Source organism: Clupea harengus, chromosome 7, assembly GCF_900700415.2.
Source record: "Clupea harengus chromosome 7, Ch_v2.0.2, whole genome shotgun sequence".
In the NCBI taxonomy this organism is placed as follows: Eukaryota; Metazoa; Chordata; class Actinopteri; order Clupeiformes; family Clupeidae; genus Clupea; species Clupea harengus.
In genome coordinates this window covers 3,108,776-3,116,275 of record NC_045158.1, presented here as the reverse complement: position 1 = coordinate 3,116,275, position 7,500 = coordinate 3,108,776, and the positions used below count along the sequence as shown (strand labels likewise).

Below are 7,500 nucleotides of genomic sequence, written 5' to 3'. Positions count from 1 at the left end.
TGACACTGTGACCCAGAGTGAATTAGACTTGTCAGCACAGTATGACACTGTGAACCAGAGTGAATTAGACTCGTCAGCACAGAGTATGACACTGTGAACCAGAGTGAATTAGACTCGACAGCACATAGTATGACACTGTGAACCAGAGTAATTAGACTCGTCAGCACAGAGTATGACACTGTGAACCAGAGTGAACTAGACTCGTCAGCACAGAGTATGACACTGTGAACCAGAGTGAATTAGACTCGACAGCACAGTATGACACTGTGACCCAGAGTGAATTAGACTTGTCAGCACAGTATGACACTGTGAACCAGAGTGAATTAGACTCGTCAGCACAGCAGTATGACACTGTGAACCAGAGTGAATTAGACTCGACAGCACATTAAGTATGACACTGTGAACCAGAGTGAATTAGACTCGTCAGCACAGAGTATGACACTGTGAAACCAGAGTGAACTAGACTCGGTCAGCACCAGAGTAATGAACTGTGAACACAGAGTGAATTAGACTCGTCAGCACAGAGTATGACACTGTCAACCAGAGTGAATTTAGACTCGACAGCACATAGTATGACACTGTGAACCAGATGTGAATTAGACTCGTCAGCACAGAGTATGACACTGTGAACCAGAGTGAATTAGACTCTTCAGGCCCCAAACAGAGTATGGCAACTGTGAACCAGAGTGAATTAGACTTGTCAAGCACAGAGTAATGACACCTGTGACCAGAGTGAATTAGACTCGACAGCACATAGTCATGACACTGTGAACCAGAGTGAATTAGACTCGTCAGCACAGAGTATGACACTGTGAAACAGAGTGAATTAGACTCGTCAGCACAGAGTATGACACTGTGAACCAGAGTGAATTAGACTCGACAGCACAGTATGACAACTGTGACCCAGAGTGAATTAGACTTGTCAGCACAGGTATGACACTGTGACCAGAGTGAATTAGACTCGTCAACACAGAGTATGACACTGTGAACCAGAGCGTGAATTAGATCGTCAGCACATAGTATGACACTTCGGGAAAGGAGGAAAAGCTATGAATATTTTGTACAGCATGTGTGTAGCATTTATATGTGTATGTTGAGTATTTGTTGAGTATGTGCACACTGTGAATTTCTGTGGCCATATATGTACATAATCTGAGTATGTGTGTGTGCGCGCGTGCATGTGTGTGTGTGTGTGTGTGTGTGATGTGTCGGTTGGGTGTGTATGTTTGTTGCGAACTTACTTGGCCAAATAAACCTGATCTTTCTGATTTATTGCATGTGTGTATGTGTTTTCCAAATTTCAAATTCAATTCAATTCAATTCAATTCAATTTCAGGTTGCAGATGCTATCCTGGGCAACCAAATGTTCACCACACCTATGACCGCCACACACATCGCTCAGCTGTGTGAGAAGGCAGGGCTGCTACAGAGAGCTCTGGAGCACTACACCGACCTGTTTGACTTCAAGAGAACCATCGTACACACACACCTGCTCAACCCAGAGGTACACACACACACACACACACACACACACACACACACACACACACTACACCCACCTGTTTGACTTCAAGAGAACCATCGTACACACACACCTGCTCAACCCAGAGGTACACACACACACACACACACACACACACACACACACACACACACACGCTACACCCACCTGTATGACTTCAAGAGAACCATCGTACACACACACCTGCTCAACCCAGAGGTACACCCACACACAGACACACACACACACTACACCGACCTGTTGGACTTCAAGAGAACCATCGTACACACACACCTGCTCAACCCAGAGGTACACACACAGACACACACACACACACGCACACACACACTACACCGACCTGTTCGACTTCAAGAGAACCATCGTACACACACACCTGCTCAACCCAGAGGTACACACACACACACACACACACACTTTACACTACACAGACCTGTATGACATCAAGAGAACAATCGGACACACACACCTGCTTAACCCAGAGGTACAACACACACAAAACACTACACGACCTGTTTGACTTCAAGAGAACCATCGTACACACACACCTGCTCAACCCCAGAGGTACACAGACACACACACACACACTACACCGACCTGTATGACTTCAAGACAACCATCGTACACACACACACCTGCTCAACCCAGAGGAAACACACACGCACACATACACACACACACACACTACACTGACCTGTACAACATGCAGAGAACCATCACTCCAGCTCAACCTAGAGGTACACACATACACACACACAACATGCACACACACACACACACACACATACACATACAGGACACAAACACACATGCACTAGATGATCGATTTAAACATTGACACACACAATGAGCAGAAATGCTTGGCATTAAGGTATGCACACCCATTATTAGATTATGTCTATGGGTACATGGATGTTTCTATTGTGTGTTTGTGAATTAATTTGTGTGTGTGTGTGTGTGTGTGTGTGTGGTGTTGTTGTGTGTCTCTTTCTGTCCCAGTGGCTGTGAATTCTTTGGCGCCCTGTTCAGTGGAGGACTCGGTGGAGTGTCTGCGGGCGATGCTCTCTGCCAACCTCAGGCAGAACCTCCAGCTGGCCGTCAGGTGGCGTCCAAATACCACGAGCAGCTGGGCATACACACGCTGCTCGAGCTCTTTGAGTCCTTCAAGAGCTATGAGGGTGGGTTGAGAGAGTGCACTATGTATGTGTGTGTGTGTGTGTGTGTGTGTGTGTGTGTGTGTGGTGTGTGTGTGCGGTGTGTGTGTGGGTGTGGGTGTGGGTGCTGTGTGTGTGTGTGTGTGTGTGTGTGTGTGACGAGTGAGTGTGGGGTGTGGGTGTGTGTGTGTGTGGTGTGTGTGTGTGTGTGTGTGTCGTGTGTGTGACTGCGTGAGTAGCGTGTGGGTGTGGTTGTGGTTGTGGGTGTTGTGTGTTTGTGTGTGAGTGGTGTTGTATGTGTGTGAGTGTGTAGTGTGTTGCGTCTGTGTGTGGTGTGTGTGTGTGTGTATGAGCAGGTTTCCATTCATCAGTGTTTTTAGTACGCCAGCATGATTTTACTGATGACCCTGTTATAGCTTTTATGGTTTGAGTGGGTCAACATGCAGAGAATATGTGTACAGCACGACGCAGTGAACTTTTTATTAAGCCTTGAGCTGTCAGTGTAGAGTGTGTAAGAGTGTGGTGTCGTAGTAGGCAGAAGTGTGTCAGTGTGTCAATTGGTTTGTAGAGCTAGTGCGAAGGTGTCTGAGTGTGTTTTTGTGTGCAGGGAGAGAGTGTGTGTCACTGTGTCTCAGGGGTTTAGAGGGGGTTGAAGAGTCTGAGAGTGTGTGTGAGAGAAAGTGTTAGAGAATGATCAAGCTTTCTATTACTGTCCAGAGTGTTTAAGTGTATGTGTGAGTCAGTCTCAGTTACCTGTGTGTGTGTGTGTGTGTGTGTGTGTGTGGTGTGTGTGTGTGTGTGTGTGTGTGTAAGTGTGTGTGTGTGTGTTTCTTTCTTTTTTCTTCTATCTTTGCATCTACTTGGTTTTACACAGGCTTTATTTACTATGACTGTTCATTAACTGTGCTGCAACAGAACTGAGTGTGTGTGTGTGTGTGTGTGTGTGCGTGTGTGTGTGTGTGTGTGCGCGTATGTGTGCGTGTGTGTGGGATAACATAAAATACCCAACATCTAGATTTAAGAACATCTAAATATTGTGTGTTCCTATCTGTCTATCTGCCCATCTGTCTCTCTCTCTGTCTGTCTGTCTACCTGTCTGTCTGTCTATCTGTCTCAGGCCTGTTTTACTTCCTGGGTTCCATCGTGAACTTCAGCCAGGACCCAGACGTCCACTACAAGTACATCCAGGCGGCCTGTAAGACGGGCCAGATCCAAGAGGTGGAGCGCATCTGCAGAGAGAGCAACTGCTACGACCCTGAGCGGGTGAAGAACTTCCTCAAGGTGAGAGAGGGATGGAGGCGGGGAGAGGAGAAGAAAAGGACAGGAGGCAGAAGACAAGTCAGAGGGAAAGAGAGAGGAAGCCAGAAAATTAATTAGCACCTGTGTGTGTGTGTGTGTGTGTGTGTGTGTGTGTGTGTGTGTGTGTGTGTGTGTGTGTGTGTGTGCGCATGTGTATATTTCTGCTCCATTCACAGGAAGCTAAGCTAACGGATCAGCTGCCTCTTATCGTAGTGTGTGATCGCTTTGACTTTGTCCATGACCTGGTCCTGTACCTCTACCGCAACAGCCTGCAGAAGTACATTGAGATCTACGTGCAGAAGGTAAGCGCTCAGCTGATGTCATCAACCTGAGCCACACAAACCACTGAAACATTTGACAACAGTATGTTTCATTTATGCATAAACCTTTGAAATATGGATAGTGTGTGTGTGTGTGTGTTTGCATATTTGTTTGTGTGTGTCTATAACTTAATTGTGTGTGTGAGTATAACATTATTCGGTGTGTGTGTGTGTGTGGGTGTGGGGGTGTGTGTGTGTGTGTGTGTGTGTGTGTGTGTGTGTGTGTGTGTGTGTGTGCAGGTAAACCCCAGCCGGCTGCCTGTGGTGTTGGGTGGTCTGCTGGACGTGGACTGCTCTGAAGACGTGATGAAAAACCTGCTCATGTCCGTCAAGGGCCCCTTCAGCACCGACGACCTGGTGGCCGAGGTGGAGAAGAGGAACAGGTCCTTTAATATACCCTATTACACTCCTATAAGATATTATTACAGAGTCTATAACACCTTATTACAGTTTTACATCTCCTCTAGTCATAAATTAACACTATCTCAGTGTTCTCATCTCATCCTGAAAAACTCCTGGCACTACAATAAGAAGTCCATTATATGCTTGCATGCACTGCCTGACCTCACGTTGTATACTTAGTTAGTTTCTTTACTTACTTACCTGATAGCGTGGATAGTTCTTTTTATTGTGTGTAATGTACACACACTGACTGTGCTTTAGTTCTCATTAGTTTGTTATTAGTTGTTACTTGTTAATATTCTGGTCACAATCAACTCTGAACCACTGCATTGACTTAACCCCCTAATGACCTTTCCCCCCCCCCCCGAATGACCTTCCAGACTGAAGCTCCTCCTCCCTTGGCTGGAGTCCCGCCTTTCAGAGGGCTCAGAGGAGCCGGCTACCCACAATGCCGTGGCCAAGATCTACATCGACAGTAACAACAACCCGGAGCGGTTCCTGCGGGAGAACCTGTTCTATGACAGTGTAGTGGTGGGCCGGTACTGCCAGAAGAGGGATCCACACCTGGCCTTCGTGGCCTACGAAAGGGGACAGTGTGACCAGGAGCTCATCAAGGTGACAGACCCCCAACTCCTCCAGAACCAGGCAGCTTCTTCCTTAAAGGAAAACGTTGGGATTTTTCAACCTGGGCCCTATATTTAGAAACAAGCGGTTTACTTCCCTTGTACGTCGCTTTGGATAAAAGCGTCTGCTAAATGACTACATGTAAATGTAATGTACTTTGACGTGCATGCTAGCTCCATAGGATTCCATTGTATAGCCGTTTTGAGGTTGTCGGTTTTAGTGTTTCAACTCAATATTGGACTGATTTCGATCATTTTTGTACCCAGTAGAAATCTTGACCCAAAAAGATCTAAAAATATCCCAATGTTTTCCTTTAAAGTCGTTCATTCTACCTTAAAGTGCCCTTTGACTGGCTTTGATCTGGCATTTATTTTAATTTACATACTTGAAGCACACATAATTTCATTCTTCCATGAATGGTGACCCATACTGATCTAAGACCTGACCTCTGAACTCATGTTACCTTAATCCCCAGCTCAATACTGATCTAAGACCTGACCTCTAAATCCATGTTACCTTAATCTCCAGCTCAATACTAATCTAAGCCCTGACCTCTAAACTCATGTTACCTTAATCCCCAGCTCAATACTAATCTAAAACCTGACCTCTAAATCCATGTTACCTTAATCCCCAGCTCAATACTAATCTAAAACCTGACCTCTAAATCCATGTTACCTTAATCCCCAGCTCAATACTAATCTAAGACCTGACCTCTGAACTCATGTTACCTTCATCCCCAGCTCAATACTGATCTAAGACCTGACCTCTAAATCCATGTTACCTTAATCCCCAGCTCAATACTAATCTAAGACCTGACCTCTGAACTTATGTTACCTTAATCCCCAGCTCAATACTGATCTAAGACCTGACCTCTAAATCCATGTTAACACCTCCAGCTTCAATTCTTATCTTAAACCCTCTCTGGGTCCTAAACCTGACACAGTCATAAATCAAATCAAATCAAATCCAACTTTATCTATATAGCGCATTTCATACCAAGAGGCAACACAATGTGCTTTATTGTGCATCAATGCGTTATGTCCTTAACCACAACCTTACTAACCAATAGCCTGGTGGAAGCCCCATGCCTTTTTAATGTTGATGACAAATTTGCATCCAGTTTGTGACATTGAATGTGTTTGTCATTCTCTGCTATTACTGCTGTTACTCTCTCATTTGATTCTACCTTACACCGCCTCACGCACAGCTTACCCCATATTTACCTGTTCCAGGTGTGCAACGAGAACTCGCTCTTCAAGAGTGAATCGCGTTACCTGGTGCGGCGGAAGGACGCGGAGCTCTGGGCTGGTGTGCTGGAGGAAGACAACCCTTTCAGGCGGCAGCTGATCGACCAGGTGAGGAGGCCACAGAGCGGAGGCGGTCGACTCTGTGACACCAAAGGCCTGAGATGGTCCGCTCCGTCACACACATTAGGTTTTACAAACAAAGGGCTGAGATTATTTGTTCCGTCACACAAATTATGTTTTACAAACAAAGGCCTGAGATTATTTGTTCCGTCACACAAATTATGTTTTACAAACAAAGGCCTGAGATTATTTGTTCCGTCACACAAATTATGTTTTACAAACAAAGCCTGAGATTATTTGTTCCGTCACACAAATGATGTGTGACAAACAAAGGGCTGAGCTGATCTGTTCCGTCACACAAATGATGTTTCATAAACAAACAATGATCAACAGGCCGCGCGTTTACTTCTGTGATTTTAATTCCACCCCCACTTTCTTGTCACGGCACATCACCCCCTTCCTCCATCTCCTTATATTCTGACGTGTTATTCCAAAACAGATTTACTTACCGGGATCGTTAGTTAGATCCCTGCTAGGCATTTCAGGACCCTGTCAATTCCCTTGCCAAGTACTTTTCCTTCTCACTGGCATAAAGTAATCATTGAGATGGATGAACTTGTGGAACGGATCACGGCAGCACCAGTCTATTAGAGCATATTTCAGCACAGCACAGTTATATTGGAGCACAGGTCAGCACAGTTCTGATCTATTTAAGCATTACTCAGCACAGGTCTGCTCTGTGACAGCATTGCTCTGAATTGAACAACTTTGCAGCAAAGGTCAGCAGAGAACTGTTACATAACTGTTACATTGGTACCTGTAATGAGATAACATTATTCCATTGCTAACATGAATTAATTGTTGCCATATGAATA

General features: G+C 45.4%; 1 pseudogene; it reads left to right on the top strand.

Moving 5' to 3' along the window:
- Positions 1-7,500, top strand: part of LOC105898480 — a 44,320-nt pseudogene that overhangs the window by 19,643 nt on the left and 17,177 nt on the right.